The sequence below is a fragment of the Poecilia formosa genome, unplaced genomic scaffold, assembly GCF_000485575.1.
Source record: "Poecilia formosa unplaced genomic scaffold, Poecilia_formosa-5.1.2 Scaffold341, whole genome shotgun sequence".
Taxonomy (NCBI): Eukaryota; Metazoa; Chordata; class Actinopteri; order Cyprinodontiformes; family Poeciliidae; genus Poecilia; species Poecilia formosa.
This window is the reverse complement of record NW_006800280.1, coordinates 477074-495130: the sequence shown is the minus strand read 5'-3', so window position 1 is coordinate 495130 and position 18057 is coordinate 477074. Positions and strand designations below refer to the sequence as shown.

At 40.2% G+C, this 18057-nt stretch overlaps 1 protein-coding gene across 1 annotated transcript in view; it reads left to right on the top strand.

The window, feature by feature from the left end:
- The first annotated feature begins 630 nt into the window (after positions 1-630).
- znf219 (zinc finger protein 219) overlaps positions 631-18057 on the top strand; it is a 30830-nt gene continuing 13403 nt past the window's right edge. The window contains exons 1-2 of the mRNA XM_007573976.2: positions 631-793; positions 17939-18023. The gene's annotated coding sequence lies outside the window, so the exon portion shown is untranslated. The remainder of the gene's footprint in view (positions 794-17938; positions 18024-18057) is intronic.

The following is an 18057-nucleotide window of genomic DNA, read 5'->3' as shown; positions in this document are numbered from 1 at the left end:
GAAATTTTCATTCTTAAAATCTAGTTTCTTTAAGTTCAACAGTTTATTTTATTTTTTAGTTTATTTTACATATTGTGTAAAAATAATACTTTTTTTTCTTTACATATTTTTCTTTATTTTTTGACTGGGGACTGGCTCTCTCCTCCTGAAGGACCCATGCAGTCACTTACCCTCATGTTGGAACCCAAATATGTGCACTTTTGTTTCTTCCCCTGGCCATGTGCTTCCGGGGTGGTTCGCTACAGCATTTAAACTGCCTCTTGTACCCCCCTTCCCCATCCCCTCCATCACTTTTATAACACTTCCATTGGTGAGAAACTTTCTCCTTCTCCTTCACCCCTTCTGAAAACAAAAAAAAAAAAATGTGTCTAAACTGTCAGCTGCCCTCCAACCCAGATGCCATATTTAGGATACAAATGTGAAGAGATGACAGCGTTGTAAAATGGAGCCCGTGCTGAGATTATAATTAACATTTCCAACCTACATCACTCTCCCTCCCACTTCTCCTTTGCTCTCCCCTATTCACTCACTCCTGTACGATAAATTGGGGGGGGGGGGTAGTGAATAGAAGAAGAAAGAAAAGAAGGGGAGAAAGAAAAGAAAGGGAGATGAAGGAGGAGGAGGAGGAGAGAGTGAGAGAGGAGAGGGTGACCAAACGGAGGGAGGGAGGGGGAAACGGCGTATGCTTGTATACAACCCTGATTTCCATTTTTTTCCCAACTCGTAATGTATTTAATTCAAGTGAAACGTAATCATGACGTGTCGTGTCATTAATCTCCTCGCCGCCTCTCCCGTAAGTACACTGAGTCTTTACTTTCAACATATATCCTATATCTTCATTTATCCATTTCAATTTTTCCCACTACTATGTTTACATAGCCCGTGTGTACACTTTTACACTCGGTGGCATGACACAGCGGTGATGAAACATTTCCAAAAATGGAGAATTTAACTGCGACTCTTGTTGCCTTTTTTTTCTCCCCTCTTCTCGCTCGCGAGCGGGATAATGGTAGTTGTTGATGTGTTTTGTATCTCTCTGCTTCTTTCATGTGCAGTTAGCTCTCTCGCGCGCGCACACAAGGAGAGACACACGCGCGCGCGTGTGTGTGTTAGCATGTGGAGTGATTGGCATGAAGCACGTATGTATGGTATGCATGTAAGCGCGCGTTCGCTCGCTCCGGACACACTTTCCGTTGGGTCATGTATGTAAAAACCGGGTGTTGTGTCGGTGCGCGCGTGGACGACATGCGTTTTAGCCTCGTCTCAAGTCCGTGACGTGACGGTAAAAAACAGGAAAATAAGGGGAGAGAGAAAACCGCTGTTTTCACCGAAAAAGCCCCCTCAGCGTAACAGTTTGAACAAGTCGACTCGGTAGGTCGGGGCGATTTTTAACGCCACTTTAAAATGGTCGCAAGTGCTCGAAAAGTCGCTCGGAGTGTTAAAAAGAAGAATTTGTTTCAAATTTAAGCAACTTAAAGTAAGTTGGGAGCTGCTGTCAGGAGGAGTGAATTTGGGCAACTCTAATAATAAAACAATGCGATGTTCGAGTTGGAAAGTAAACTAGAGTTGATAGAATTCGGATGTCAAAGCATGGGGGTAAAAGCCAAATTTAAAAAGTGTCTAATTTTGTGTAAGTTGAGTTGAAGGCGAACGTATTCAGCCCGACTAATTGTCTTTGTTGGACGCACATTAAACGGCATTGTGTGGCTCCTTGTTTTTGAGATAAGCGTCGTCACTTTCATTTTAGCTTTGCGCATAAAAAGCGTCTCGAGCGACGTTATTCCTTTCACCTTTTTTTTTTTTTTACTACAGTGTTTACTATCAGGCGTTTAGCTGTCCTAACATCGCCTCATAAAGTAGCAAATAAAGTGTGACATGCAGGTTTGAATCATGTGAAGACTAGATACCGGGTTTCAGCTTTGATGTTAAAAATAAACGTGTTTTTTTCGGACGCTGTGGCTTTTTGGGACGGATGTCGTTTTGAGATTGGCACAGGGTTAAAAATGAAATCCATGATGGCACTTTTCTCTTTTTTTGTACCCCCCTCCTTCTTTCCTTTCGCTGCTCGCTCACTCGCCTTTTTCTCCCCTCCCTTAATCTTTTGTATAGAAAATTTAGGAACAAAATGGAGCAGGGGAGAGAGCGATAGATGGGCTGACATGACACTCACACACACACGCCACCCCTCCGACTTCTCCAAACTACACCCCCCGTCCCCTACTCCTCCTCCGCTGGTGGTGTTTTAATCGCATTCTTTTTCTCTGGGATACAATCTACGGGGCAGGGTTAATCTCGTTTTAGTCGGGGTGTTTATTAGTGCATTGTTTGTTGATGGTTATTTATTTCATTAATGTGCCTCTAATTGAGATGGCCGCGAGAGGAGGAGGAGGATAGAGAGGGGAAAAGAGCGTGCTGAAAATGGTTGCACGTTATTGACGCACATCACAGGGGCGAGGAGGAAATTCCTCTCGAGATAAGGCGCAGACGTGTCATCTAGCCTGACCAAAAAGACACTCCCGTCGCCCTTTTCTATATCCAATGGAATATGTTTAGGCATTCTGAAATGCCCCATTTTTTTTTTATATCCACCCAAAATGTCACACTCTTGAGAGCTGTGTGTGTGTCCAGAGGAAGTAGGTTGACATTGCTGGCTTGTCCTATAATCAGACGATTTTGAGAATCCTTAAACTTTTGTTTGTATCCAAGTTTCCTTTTACTGTAGGTTTTTTAAAGTGACATGCAGAGCTTTTTTTGTAAAATGCATTTAAGTTTTGACATAGTTTATTATGTATCGGACAACACTTAATAGTCCGTTTTTAAGTTTGTTTTGCTTTGTTGGTTGTCAATCGGTGAGATAACATAAAAAAATAAGTTTCTACACCCCAGTTCATTTGAATAAATTTATTTGTAGTTTTTCTCTTTTTCCTCCTCATTTCCATGTTTTTACTCCAAATACATTTGCTTTTAATAAAATACACAGAAGCAGTTTGTGAAGATAATCAGGGCACACTGGAGTGACCAAATTAAGTTTTTGAAAAAAACATTTAGGGGCGCACTCCCTAAATGGGCCCAGATTGGCAAAACTGATCTTATCTACTGATCTTATCCAACTCCAAATATCTGAAAATCTGCCACCTATTGCTCTGCCGTTAGCGAGGGCAGACCTGCTCCCACCAAGTTCAATCTGCATGTGCACAGTTAACAAGTCACTCTACCGTTGCCAACTTAGTGGACTTTCACCAAAAAAAAAAAAAAAAAACGAAAGAAAAAAATACTGGTATCGAAATCGGCAGGTCATCCTTTTTGAAGATTGGTGATCAGCCAGAAAACTGCAATCAGTGCACCCGTGAATACATTACAATAACATACTTTTGAGGTCCTTTTTTTTTCTTGCAGACCCGTTAGACCACCCACTATTTCTGGCCAAATATATCTCCAAACAGACTCATGTGTCCAATGGAGGTTATAAAAATCATGTTTTTTGTCAAAGGCTAGGTTAAGCCACTTAGAGCTCAAATGTTTCTGAATCCATATAAAAACTGATTTTAATTCCACAAGTTTTACTAATGCCAGCCAATCAAGTCAGTTCTTGTGTCTCATGTGATGTCATCAACCTAAATAAACACAAAGCAGAATTTGTGGAGCTTTATTTTCTTCAGTGTGATGTTAGGAAAAATCTTTGTGAAATATGTCGTTGAGCTACATACTTAATTACCTTTTGTTATATAGTCAGTGTATATTTGAAAAAAAAAAATAAATAATACACCACTATACAGTGCCTTTAAATTGAAATAACTTATAAAGCAGTGGCCAGAAAAACGAAAGCCGATTTAAAAAAAAAAAAAGTTTTTTGTAGCAGATTCCTGATCTCCAGCTCTTGTAAAGCTTTCAGCTGCGAATACAGACTCAGCCAATTTTCCTCTTTAAGAACAATAATTTAAAGAAGACATAGGAACATCATTCCAAGCTTTTTCTTAACTCTCCTGCCACAAGAGGTCATACATTAAAAAGTTTCTACAACGAAGGTTTACCAATGAAAAATAAAAACAAAGTTGACTTTTTAAACCGTCTTTAGCTTCACATATCAGCAATCTGACCAGTTAGTATGTCTAGCATTTCTAAAGCTCTGTGTGTGTCCCCATCAATATGAGTGTAGTTTCACTAAGAGGCTTCCAAAGGGCTGCCAACATTTCCAAATTTAGTTTAAGTTGTTAAAACACAAAATGTTCTGCCTTCCTGTTTTCTGGTAAATTTTAGCTTTACTGCTCTTCCTATGGCTGGAAAAAAAAACACAGACATGACTCCTCAGGCCATTACAAGATAATTTATTTTAAATAGCTTCTGATATATTTCTGCTTCCTCTGACTTCATTCTAATACACCGCCCTGATGCTAATACGTAACCAGCTTTTATGTTTTTCATTCAGTAACATTACCCACACTGAAGAGTGCTGTTGAAGGTGTGATCTAGTTCAATAATCGAACAGGATCGGATTTGGGAGTTTTTCTATAAAGTAAACTCTGGTGATCATTTGTTGCATTCCTAAAAAGTAGAGTTGGAAAATGGCACTTTTAGTCACAATTCAGATTCTTTTGAACTTGTACATAAGGAAACAAAACTGGAAGCATCACAAATGTTTATCTTCTACTCCGATTAAGTTCGTTCAGGTCACCAGTTAATTTTTTAGGGTGTCTCTGAAAAGCTCAGTTTGATTTTTAGTCAAACTTCTCGTTTTTCTCAACTCGTACATGGCAGAAAACTAAAAAGTAGGAGGGTTAATGTTTTTCTTTTACTTCTTATACAACACAAAGAGTTGAAGACTTCCCCCTTCACCTCTACAGGTAGCCTGCTTTTTGGTAACAAGATGATGATTTCATGTGAAACCCTTTGCAGGTACTCATCAGGATCCAGCTGCACTAATGAACATTAAACACGGGCCCAACATTAAAAAGGGTCTAATGGGTTTTGCTCATTCAGACCCCTATCTGCTTTTTGTGTTCAAGTAGTGTCCTCCTGCTCCTCCGCCACCATCAATGCCGCCTACTTGCTATCTTTGTGCGCATAGTACTGCGCTGTACTTGAGGGGGCCACACACATACACACACACACGCACTTACACACACCATCCAATCCAGGTGGCTCCTGGGAACAAGATTGTATGCGAAGGAGAAAGAGATGGAGTAAAAGGGAAAGGAGTGTAGCACCAATCAAGGCCTCTGATTGATATAATTGGGTCATTAGTGCGCCACGGGAGAGGCACCTGCTTGCCCTCAGTTAGGGAGAATCTACTGCATTGTGACATTTTGAGACTGTTGAGAGTTCTGCCTGCTGCTAGGGATTACTGTGAATTTAGAGCATTAGGGTCTTACTGATGTAGCATGACACTTTTCACAGATCGTATTGAGTTTGGAAACTACTTTTCAAATGATCTAGCAGTGGAAGTGGACAGTTGGAGTTGCAATTTCAGAAAAAACAACAAAAAGGTGAAACTCAGGAGAGCTTTGTTAATTTTAAAATGGGGAAAAAAAGGCCTGTGAACAACTGAAGCAATCACTGTATTTTTACTAGTCATTGATCAGACGTCTGGTTGGAGATGACAGTAACTTTTAAGCTCATTACTGAAAATGTTTCCTGCCAACAATCAGCTTACCATAAGGAATAACACTTTACAGATCTACTGAACTGTTTGGCATCTTTTACCACAACTTAAGCTTTCCAATTTCGTTTTCTTTTACAAACATATGTCAAGGCTGCCTTTAGGGGCATCTTAGGATTTAATACCTTGCTTGAGGGCACTCAACTTCATTGCATTAGTGGACATTTACCTCCTGAGCCATGTAATTACTTCCAGCTAATATGAAATCTCATCTTCTATAACACTTATATAACCAATTTTCAACTTTCACTTAAACTCTAAAAGAAACACTAGAGGGAAAATTGATTGTTGGCAATCAGAAGCTGTTGACTAAAAAAGTAGAAGACTCTCTGGTTTGGTTCAGATATCCATTGACACGTTGGAGACTCGAGATCAATTCCTGCTTTTGTTTCCTCCTCCATACTGACCAATAGGACAATGAGCAGGCCTGTACCGTTGTTTGCTTTTGCTGACTGAACATTTTTCTAAAGAACAGTTCAATGCAGAAGTTTATAAGCACTCAACACATATGTTAATGCCTTTAATTTGTGGTCTTTAATGGTCATATTTCAACCCATTATTTCACAAGGTGGGATGATCATACAACAGGCAATGATTCTCCAAAGCAAGACTTGAGTCTTGCTGATAATCTTTAACTATCCGCACTAGGTCAAACTTATGCATAAGGGTCAAATATATGCATACATCCATGCAATAATATTTGATGAGATGACCAATAATAAACCAGAACTTTACCATAGGATTTTTGTAGAATAGTATACATTAGCAGTATTTCCACTGACCATAATTGTGCAATTTAACTGAAACACATAAGTTTTGAAAAACTATTTTTTTGCTAAAAAAAAATAAATAAAAAAATGTAGGAGCTAAGTTATGGTTGTTTTTTGTCCATATCAAAATTGGTTTATTTTGCAAAACTGCAATGGAAACACTTATGAGTTTTGTGCCCATATATAATGGAAATTTAGCTAGTTAGAATTAGGGTCAGAGCTGTTCTAGAAGCATGCTTACCCTGTTTTCAAAACCAGTTTTAATGCACCCATAAAACATTTTTCTGTTGTAAAGTCATATTGTCTGTATTTCAGCCATCTAGCTGATGGTGTGAGGAGAAGCCCCCCAGCAGGATGCTCCCTCCACCATGGTTGATGGGTAGTACAATGTTCTTGGGTCCAAAAGGCTCACCTTAAGTTCACCAAGCGTACTTCTCGTAATTATGGCTACATAGCTCAGCCTTTGTCCTACATGACCTCAAAATGTTTCTCATGAATGCATCTGGCTTGTCCATGTGGGAAACTCCAAATTGTCAGTCATACCTACTGGTGTCCATTTTGTAGCTTTTTGGTAATGAAGAACATTAGCAGCAACACTGATGTCAGCTGATGGGTATAGGAGTGTGGTGTGTTTAACTGAAGCATAGAGGCAATGTCAATGGTGTGTATTTTTTCAGTGTCAAAAGGGTGGGGAAATATATATAATATACATGCAATTTCTGTAATTATCGGCTATCAGTATTGCCCCAAATTTTTATGTCGGTGTATCCCTAGTTAAAACTTGATTAGACTTGGTTATTTCAATCTGAAAGGGATCCCACAGACATCTCAGACCTCAACCCTACTGAGTTAAACAAACATCTTAGGATGTGGGGCGTCAACAGTCCAGTTGTTTTTTTGGACTTGTTTCATACATGAAGGCTCTTCGCCTAACTCAGGTGATGACGCAGATATCCAACAGAACACCCTCGTTTCTTTAAACCTTTGAAACATTGTAAAACTCCAGTTTCTGCAGAACACAAATAAAACAAAAAGATTGAACTATTAGTCATCTAAGTATTTTTGAGACGCACCCATCTGGGTTTACCGGCTGATACTAATTTTCTGTTTTTCTCTGGCTTCTGACCTTGACTACCTACAATAAGGGCTACAACTTATACATTGTTTTAGCAAAAAGATAAATGTATCAAACATTGGTGGTAGGAAGAACAAAACTGCTGGAGAAAAAGGCATGTGCAGCTGATTTCTCTTTGGGCTTTTTGAAAGCTTTAACCTGTCTAACAATTTTTACCAGTTCCATAATCTTATTAAAACTTTCACAGCATTCTATATATTTTTATAGCTCTCTTGCTGTGTGTGATCATTAATTGTGTATATTAGAACAGAAGGTGATTTCACACTGTTTGTGAGAAAGCGCAGGTGCGTTAAAACAAAGTTTCACTATTTTCAAAACAAAGATAAAACAATCTGGAGTTGGTTTAGAGCATCTAGCATCTTGCTAGCCTAGCCATTACCTATGCAATTGCACTCAGTTATCATCTCCCTTCAATGCTGTGTCTGGGATTTCTCCCATTCAGCTCGATTTGTCTGACTGTATTTCAATTAGGTTGATCAGCAAACAGAAAAAGGAGTTGTGAACGTAGACCTCAATTTTCTGCGCTGTAGATGAGGAATGGCAGCAGAGGAAATGAACAAAGCCATTCGGTCCGTGTTGGCCACGCCTTCAAATACTAAGCAAATATAGTAAGAGCAAGAGGAATATATAAAACATTTTATTGCTAACAGACACTGTGGCCCTACTCCCCACAAGGCTGTACAAAGTTGTTTGCAGCAAACGCAATTTCCAGTTAGCTTCGTTGAGCTAGCGTATTACATCATTGTCAAACGTTAGATTAGATCCAATGTTCAAATTTCAATTCACACTTAAGTTTACGTCTCAACCAAGCAATTGTTACTAAATAGCTGAAGGTCCAGAGCCTCTGTATGAAGTGAAGCGTAGCCCAAAAGGCTGGTTTTTGCCAGGCCTGTGTCTTCCATTAGCCACAAGTTTTAATCATGCTAATTATGTTTAGCATCTTTAATTGTAAATACTTGTCTCTGCTCTGCAGAAAATACGAATGTTAGCTTTCCAAAATTAATAAATTTTCTAAAAAGCTACTGACATTTTTTTAACTCAGCTTGTTCCATGACGAGAAAGAATAAAACAGCCTCTGTTCGCACCATGACTATTCCTGTTATACTCTCAACTTGGCTCTGGGTCAGTTTTCACCTTTGTCAGCAACAAAACGTCCTTTAGGTTGGTATGAACACCTTACTGAAGCTTTGTTCCTTACAGAAACTTCCACACTGAAGAGACTGGAAAAAGATTGAAATTTTGGGTGCCACAGATAAAGTCAAAAATTGTCAGATTGCAGTCAACCTGTCCATACCTCTGTAAATTTCTACTTTAAATTCAAATGAAAATGACAAGGTCATGGTCGTGCACCGTCTTTACTCAATCCAAAGTAAAGTGCTGCAAAGAGAACATGGAATTTTTTGAAGCCATTTCAGATGCAAAATTGTGAGGGATTTTTGTTCAGTTCTGAAGCAATGAACACATTTACCTGGTCGGAGCCCACCTCAGTTTTCTATCATTACCCAGTTGAACTATAGGTTATAGGTGCATCACTAAAATATTCATCAGAACATGATTTTAAAAAAATCTGATGTTCCAAAATGATCATATCAATATTTGGAATGTGCAAAATCGTGTCAAGGACCTTGTTCTTGGTAAAACAGAATGTAATTGTAGTTTAAAAATAAACTTATGACATAACTTTCTATCAAAGGATCTAAAACATATATAGCGTAATGTAGTGCGCTTCAAGCAAAGTGTCACTTAGAAGGAGAACACAGCTCTAGTAGATTTCCCCAGAGTGATTGAAGAATCAACTCATTAATACTCTACAGTCACTATTTTTTCTGTTGTAAGGATTCTTGTGTGTGTTCACGTGTCTGATGTGATACACAAACTCCACAAGGAGGTCATGGTGTAGGGTTGGGATTCTTGGGACTGTCGTTGCTCAAAGGCTCTTAAAAGGAGGATGGGAAGAATTTGGAAGTGTTTTGGGACTGATTGATAGTATTCTGGATGGATTTGGATCTCTGATTGATCATCAGGTAGCTGTTGCTTTCATTTGCGGAGGTTTTCGTGTCTTCCCTTGCTTTAGTTCTCTGATATTGAGCCCAGCAGGTGATCTTAAGTGCAAGAACTTTCCGTGAGAACACACCGAGTTATTTCCTTGAATCTTTCCTTCTCTAAAGGCTTTCAGTCTTATAATTTCAAATCAGACGAGTCAGTTGGCACTTCCCACTCAGCCGTTCAGACACAGCGTGGCCCGTGTGACTCGGAGCCACGGTCTTGTTTCTTTCTGCTGCGGCGCTGTGATGTTTCCGACGTTCAAATTCGCTCGCTCAGATCTGGCACAGTTGCGACGTTCCCAGAACGGTGCGCTGAAGCTGCGAATGTCAGCTCGTGTTCTCCGCCGGAGGAGGAATTCATTCAGAAACAGAGGAAGCAAAAGCTTAAGAGGATGTCAAGAGAAGAGTAAGGAGGAGTTAAGTCGTAAGGGTAGAAAGGAGGAATTGAACCACAGCAAAAGACGCTTGGTTGGTGTTTCCTCCAGGTTTCGCTTACAGAACTGACCTTGGTATGAAGAAACAAGAGCCAAAAACAGACAGGAAGTTCTACAGTGTTCTGATACATTTCCAAAAGTGTGAGCCTATATTCCAGTTCTCTGCAATCTACCAACAGACAATATTGGGCAATTTTTCTTCTGTTTTCACACCAAAATGGTTAAAAGAACCAGGTTTTCTCCACAAGAAAACCATTCAGTGACATCTGTACAAAGTTAACGCCAGAGACGCAGTGGGAGACTCATCCTTATCTCTGGTAAACGGGAGAAGAGGGAGGGTGTGAGCCAGGCAAAGTTGAAGTGAAGCGCCAGGGGTTCAGGGAAAGGTGAAATAAAGGAAATGAATACCGTCTGTGGGGAAGTTCGCCACGTGACCACGCCAGAAAGAAACAGGACCAGATTGTACGGTATCTCACGGAGAACAGTCTGCCTGTGCTTCCTTCTTTCCTGTTCTTTTTCTTTTTGTACTCTTTGTGTATGTGTGTGTGTGTGTGTGTGTGTATGTGTGTGTGGTCCTTCTCTCACACCAAGAGTTATCCCCAGAGGACACCTTACCTGATACACTCTTCTTCTCAGGAGATGATATCAAACAATACAGCTGGAACAAAGGACCTGAAGGGATGAACTTAGAAAGATACAGTGCTATGAAACAAGTATTCTCTCCCCCATGCAGATTTCTTTCTAACCCGAGGAAATACAAAAAGTCTGATAATTTCACTTATTAAGGGCAAAATATTATCCAAACCAACCCGCCTCACCGTGTGAAAAGTAATTGCCACCTAAACCTAATGACTGGTTTTGACATCCTTAGCGGTAGCAATTGCCCTTGAGGCGTTTGCGATAACTGTCGGAGTCTTTGACTCGCTGTGGAGGAATTAAATGTTGACCCACTCTTGCCTCTGGAATTCTTTTTATTCATTCGACATTGGAGAGGTTTCAGGTCATCCCCAAGCTTCTCAATCGGATTAAATTACAGACTGAAGGTGCTGCTTTTTGAGATCTGTTAGTCGGTACCTTCAGGAAGTTGTGATGTTGCAGTCAAAACTATTAAAAAATATTCCCTCACAAAATTTGCACAGACTTGCTTTTTTTCACCATTCTAAGTTTTCTGAAAATCTGACCAGTCTCCTTAATCAATCACTGCCACTCGACTTAATTTTGACCAATCCGCCTGGCCTGTTCTAATTTAACTTCCTGTTTCATGACGTCTCTTGAAATCACTGAGTACCAAATAAATATACAGCCGGTATTACCAATATTGATAACAATACTTTTTACTATTTAACTTTGAAACGACATTTAGGCGTTTTGGTGGTTTTTCCTTTGAATTATGTCAAAACCTTAGAATTTGAACAAACCTTATAGGTTTCTACAAAATACTTTAATAAGATAGACCACCAAAACAAATTTGTGTTCTTTTCTAAATAAATTGCGACAAAAAACAAACAAATCAAAACAAAATATTTTATTTAGAGTGGAGAAACCACACTGCAAAAAAAAACAACAAAACAAAATCATAAGGAAATCCAAAACTAAAGTATCCGTACGAAACCAATACTCATTTGATATTGATATCATCGATATTTTGAATCGATAGACAGGCCTCTTCTTAAAAACAAAACCTGCAGCATTTGGCTTTTTTTTAATTTTTTTGCAGAAACTATTTTTAAGTATTTTCTGAAGGATTTACCATATTTTCCACACTATAAGGCACACTGGATTATAAGGCGCACCTTCAATGACTGGCCTATTTTAAAACTTTTTTCATATATAAAGCGCACCGCATTATAAGGCGCATAGAATAGACGCTACAGTAGAGGCTGGAGTTATGCTATGCATCCACTAGATGGAGCTGCACTAAAGAGAATGTCAATAAAACAGTCCGACTCCGGTTGGCGAGGAGAGCCTTCCGCGACTGGGCCAGGGCGTGGCCGGACGATGGTCACCCTTCTCCGTTCACGCACAGCATGTTTGTGCAGAACGTGGTGCTAAATGACCTGCAGACAACCTGATTCTAGACGGCCGGTAGGTAGATAGGTCAGTCGAACTTTATTAATAGAATACAAACCAGCGTTCTGACAACTATCCCAGCATGCACCGCACACTTCTTCTTCTACGGGCGAAAATGAAGTTGGCGGCTGCTTACCGTAGTTGCTAGACCTGTTGTGGCTGAATATTGGTCAATATATAAGGCGCACTGTCGGCTTTTGAGGAAATTGAAGGTTTTTAAGTGCGCCTTATAGTGCGGACAATATGGTACTTCTACTCTGTCTACAGTTTCATGGTAAATTGATTCGCATTTGATAACTCCTCAAGACATGATTTTATTAGGATTAAGGGCGCCATTTGAAGAAGGTACTTAAAAATGTTAAATGCACTTCAAATATTAGCTATGTTAAAATCTTGTTTGTGTTTGAAAGGTTATGTGAAACTTTTCCACATAACCATTGCAAGGTTATGTTATGGTAATAAAACTTTGGAACTTTGACCGCAACTTTTTTTAAAAACATGTCACAAAATCAGTCATTTTTGGCTGCAACAATCATAAAAAACAAAAAAAAAAACATTAGAACGTCCTGGAAGGACCGTTTTGCCTATTTCATGTTGTCAGGCAGTTTCTATTTCAGTTTTTTTTTAGAGCGTACAGGTGAAATGGAACCTGCCTTTCCAAAAAGAAAGAAACGGTTATTTGCAGTTAATTTGAGACTCAGCAAAGGAAATGACTAACATATGGCCAGATTTACCCTCTCTTTCTTCAGTTAAATTACAATCATTTGAAATCTGCTCTGTATGGACTCAAGTTATCTTTGCTCAATACTAAAATTATGTTTCTGATCTGAAGCATTTGACTGGGAGAAAAAAACCCAAAGCTCAAAGGAAATCTGTTTGAATTCCCGTACCGTTTGACACCACCGGGTGTAATCTCTGTGCTCAGGCCTGTTTCTGCCTTTTACCAATCACTATTTTACATTAAAACAACGGGAGGTCACAGAGACAATCACATAAACCGTTATTTGGCCATAAACGATGGATAACATTATCCAAGCCCTCTCAAAATGACACACATTAAAGGAAAGCTGAGCTGATTTTGCACTACTGCCCACACGCATTGTCAAAAAAAAGAAAAAAAAAATAGAAAAGTGAAATGCTCTCACACCCTGATATTTACATTCACAATGCGGAGCTTGCTGACATGTACAAACCCGCGCTTGCCGCCTTCTCTGTAATACTGTTGGTATTTAGACAGTGTCATCAAAACCTCCCCGAAATAAACTTGTCAGAACATATTGCCCTCTCGCTCCTTTTGGCAACTATTTACCAGGGAGGTGATGTATGACTCAGCAACCTCCTTTTCTCCGCGCGCAACTTTCAAGTCAAGAGGGGTTATCACTATTTAAACCATGCAAATACGCTCCGATTTTTTAGACCAAGGGCGGTGGTGATGGTGGTGGTGATAGGTTGGGGAGGGTGGGGGGGGGTCATCAGTTACCTCATTGCCCACAAAGTTACGCCGCAATTACTGTAATGACAACATCACTGCGCTGCTTAAACCGGCAGCACCGGCGCTTTTAAGCTGTCATTACCTTGTGTCATTACACTCCCACATGAATGCTGGGAATTTGTCAGTGAAGAGAAAGATCTACAAGAGTGTGAAATCCCCTTCTCTCCCCCAGTCTTTGTACCGGGTACGGTACCTTGCAAAAGTATCCACATCCTTTACAAAAGCGTTGTTATTCAGCTGTGGGCCACAGGAACTGTTTCTTTTTTTTTCCCCTCATCAGAAATGTGATAAATTAGCTTTATTTTTATCTTTATCTGCTCAATAACAAGCAAAATGTGCAAGGTTTTATTGAAGCAAACAAAATGTTAGGCATAGGGACCTGTTTGCTTCTGTAGACGAAGTCTGTTTCTGACTAAAGGTTGCTGGATGTTTATGGAACAACCACAAACTTCACAGTGTCTAGAATGAATGAATTGTATTGACCATATAGTCCATCCAAAGCAACCGCCTGCCTTGAACGCCAGATGTGCTTATTCTGGAATTCCGGTGGGAGGCCGCGCAAAATCTTTCAGAGGGTCGCAAATGTCTCCTGGGCCTCACGTTGGACATCCCTGATATTTTTCACATTCTGTTGCTCTACTAATACAACCCTTAGTGTATTTCTTTGGAGTTATGGGGTTGACCGAAAACTAGCTCGTAATTGTCAAATAAAAAGTTTGTGTGCACATTTGTGTTTGCCTCGCCTCATTCCGATACCCCAAAATTAAACTCAGTTTAAACTATTTGCAATTAGCAACACACCATCATGGAAAAGAGTCAAGAAGAGATCCATTACAGGCCACAAGCTGTGTACTGGGTTGATGTAACCAAAACAGAAATTTTGACCAACACTTTAAGTCTTATGTGGAGGAAATCTAATCCTGTGTCCCTCTCCTAAACACACCAATCCTTCTTGACACATGGTGGTGACAGCATCATGATGTGGGGATCATTTTACCCAGCATGCCTCTAAAGATTTTAGGCTGAAATTACACCATTAACCCAGCAAAGAGTTGAGATAGCGATGCTGAATATAATTTGCTGGAAGGTGAAGCCCAGGTTACTTATCTTTGCAGCCTCTCACTGCATTTCTCTAAAATTATCCTGCATTTATCTCCATTTCCCTGCATGACGCTGCCACCACCATGTTTCACTGTAGATATGGTGTGTATGCGTGCGTGCATGTGTGTGTGCGTGCGTGTGTGTGTGTGTGTGGATAGATTAATTTTCCACATGTAGCATTTTGCATGAGGCCAGAATGTTTCATTTTGGTCATTTGATTTTATTTATGGGTATCAGAATCAGTACTCCGAAATATATATGTGCGCCACACCTTTCAGATTTTTTATTTATTTTTTGCATTTTTTGCACTTCAAAATTATGTGTCACTTTAATGTGAATAAATAAAATGAAACAAAAAAAGATTGTTGCCACCCGACCAGGCCTGCCGCAATAATCAATAAATCAATAAATCAATAAATCAACTGATCTCATGATAAATTAAAGTCTCTTTTTTGAAGAAGACTTCACAATTAATTTTATTTATTGTTTCTGTTGTTTTTGTTTGTTTATTTTGGACATGTAAAACAACTTCCAGGGTTAAATGTTCATCTGAATTTAAAGTTTATAAATCTTTGTTCTAGCATTATTATGTCCTCGTCGTTATTTTAATTGAAAATGGTCTCAAAACGACAATATCATCATTTATCGCGATAACTTCTGGGACAATTCATTGTCCAGGAAAATGTTATTATCATGACAGACCTACATCCTACTGTTAAAATCAACATAGATCCCATTAAACACACATTTTAAGTCTGATTTCTCCTGTAATTGTCCGTCTACCTTGGCGGTTAGCTGGATTTTTTTTTTTTTTTTTGAGGGGGTAGGGGGGGATTACAGCCTCCACTTGGAGAGCGTCTCCTATATGAACCTATAAGATGAATAAATGTGCCTCTTGACCACGTCTGGAGGCGCTTTACTCCCCCCCCACCATACCCGTTCCTCTGCACATTCCTTGGTTCATTTGCACCTTTTGTTGTTTCTGTCTCTGCTCCACCCGATTCCAATCTGATTTCTGCCCCTCCGCCGGCCCCGGCCCTCCCCTCTTCTTTCCTTTCCTCCTCTCTCCTCCCCCTCTTCCCTGCATCCTTTGCTGCACCTTATCGCCCGCTCTCCATCTATCCAAATTTTCTTCATTGGCATGACAGGGACCGGTGGTTGGCGACAGCCGCCGTCACGGCGGAACAATGCGCCGCGATGCTGATATTCATATGATAATAGCATCAGAGCTAAAACTGCAGAGACAGCCACACATACAGGCTTTCTTTCCTTTTTTTTTTTTGCTTTCTGTCCTTCTGCTCATTTTTATCTGTATAATTGCTGTTTATTTTTCAAGAGCATAACATCTCTTTATGTTATTGTGGCATTCTCTACTAACCTCTGTTCCAACATGCCTGTCTTTTTTAACCCCCCCCCACACACACCCCACCCTGCAACACCATGTTGACAATCAAATTAAGTCATTTTCATTCCCATGGCCTCTGACAATGTTGTTCTGAAGCTGCCCTGTTTGTATATTTCTCTCCGTCTGCCTCTTCTCTTTCTCCGCGTCTGCCTCCTTTCTCATTTTTTTTCCTCCCTTGCTCTTCGCCATGTTGGCAGGGCCCAATCTACCAGCTGATATCAGCATTCCCTGGCACTCTGCCAACTGGCAACACTGCAGGAGAGAGAAAAAAAAGAGGGAGAGAAGGAGCGAATGAAAGAAAATTAGTGAATAATAGACGGCGGGAGGGTACGAGAGGATGAGAGGGGGATGGGAGAAGAAGTATGAATCAGGGAGAGAAAGAAAAGACAGATGAGAGTGGGGAGAAAAGAAGATGGGGAGAGAAGGAACAATAATGGTGGATTAAGAAAGGGCTGTGTGTGAGTGTTCATGTGATTGATATGGGGTGATATCCCTGTGAGTCATAGCTGAGCTAAAATGTCAACTGGCTACATGAGAATCTCTTTGTCATCCAGCCTCAGCGACACACACACACACACACACAAACACACACGCAAACACGTCCTACAAACACACATATGATCCCGCCGCCATGCGAACGCCAACATATCTGCCACACCTGCAAGCACAGATGTTCTATTGTTTTTGCACATTGATTTATGACCTTTTGTTTTGTTGCGGGCGCATTCGCCGCTGCTCAACTGCACCGAATGATGGGCATGAAAACAACAACAACAACAAAAAAAACAACCTCCACAGCCTGAATGTGCATAAATCCAGTCAAACTGCTGTGTACTCCAAAAAAACATTTGGGGTGTGTATGTGAGTAAGTGAGTGAGCCTGCCAAAAAGAAGGGAAAAAAAAAAAAGGCTCAATATGCTGTATATCACACTTTACGTTTTAGCTGACGTGTTAACTGGGATGACAGTCGCAGTGCAGGCAACACAATAGTCAAAAAACGCTTACATTTGTAAATTACCTAAGCAAGTAGCCATGACTAAGCAAAGTACAACCACACCCGAGCAGAGGACTCAAGAAATATTGTTGTGTCACCGTGGAGGCATGCTCCCTGTGTATAGAATCCCGATTTAAGCAGAAAAAAAAGAAAAAGCTGCTACTGTATGTGTGTACAGGAAGGGTGTGTGGGGAAGTCAAAACATTGCGCGCCCATCCTGTTTGGGACACTCCATATCCTGCGGTGGTGCCCTTAACTTCTAAACACACACACATAAATGCACACCGGTGCGCAGTCACACTCCGGCTAATCGTCCCATATGTGCTGACAGTATGCGGGAGAATCCCGCGAACACATGTAGGAGGAAATGAACAGGTGCACACCTGTTACGCGTTGAGGCGCTCGTTCTCATCATGCCCACGCAGGCTGAGGAGTAAATGAAGATCAAGTGACGGGTTTCTTTTTATGTGCATACGTTAAAACGTGGTTTTAAAACCAGCGAGCACGCGTGTTGTTTGTTTTGTCGTTGGAAAATGATGATGGAACGTGTTCAAAGTGTCTTCGATGCAAATTGCTTTTAATCCTGTTCAACAAGAAAGGGACAAAAAAAAATCCTACGGTTTGATGCTCAGTATTGCAAATCATTTCCTCTTACACTTGTACAAATTTACCATTAGGCTTTTAGTTAGATTATTACTAAAATACAAGTCTGCATGAAATTTTGGAGCTGAACAGAAACTCATGTTCAAAAATGTTTTTTTTAAGCTTGATATTGAGATATTTGTGTTGGATCTTCCTGTTCACTGATTAAGTTTATTTGTTTATGTTGTCCCCAGGAAATTATAGAAGGAGGCTGCCTCAGAAGTGTTTCCCCCCTAGGCCGAGACACTAAAGAATGGCATAACACCAAACACACTGCTAGTAAGTTTCTGCCCCTCCCTTCAAGACAGGATGT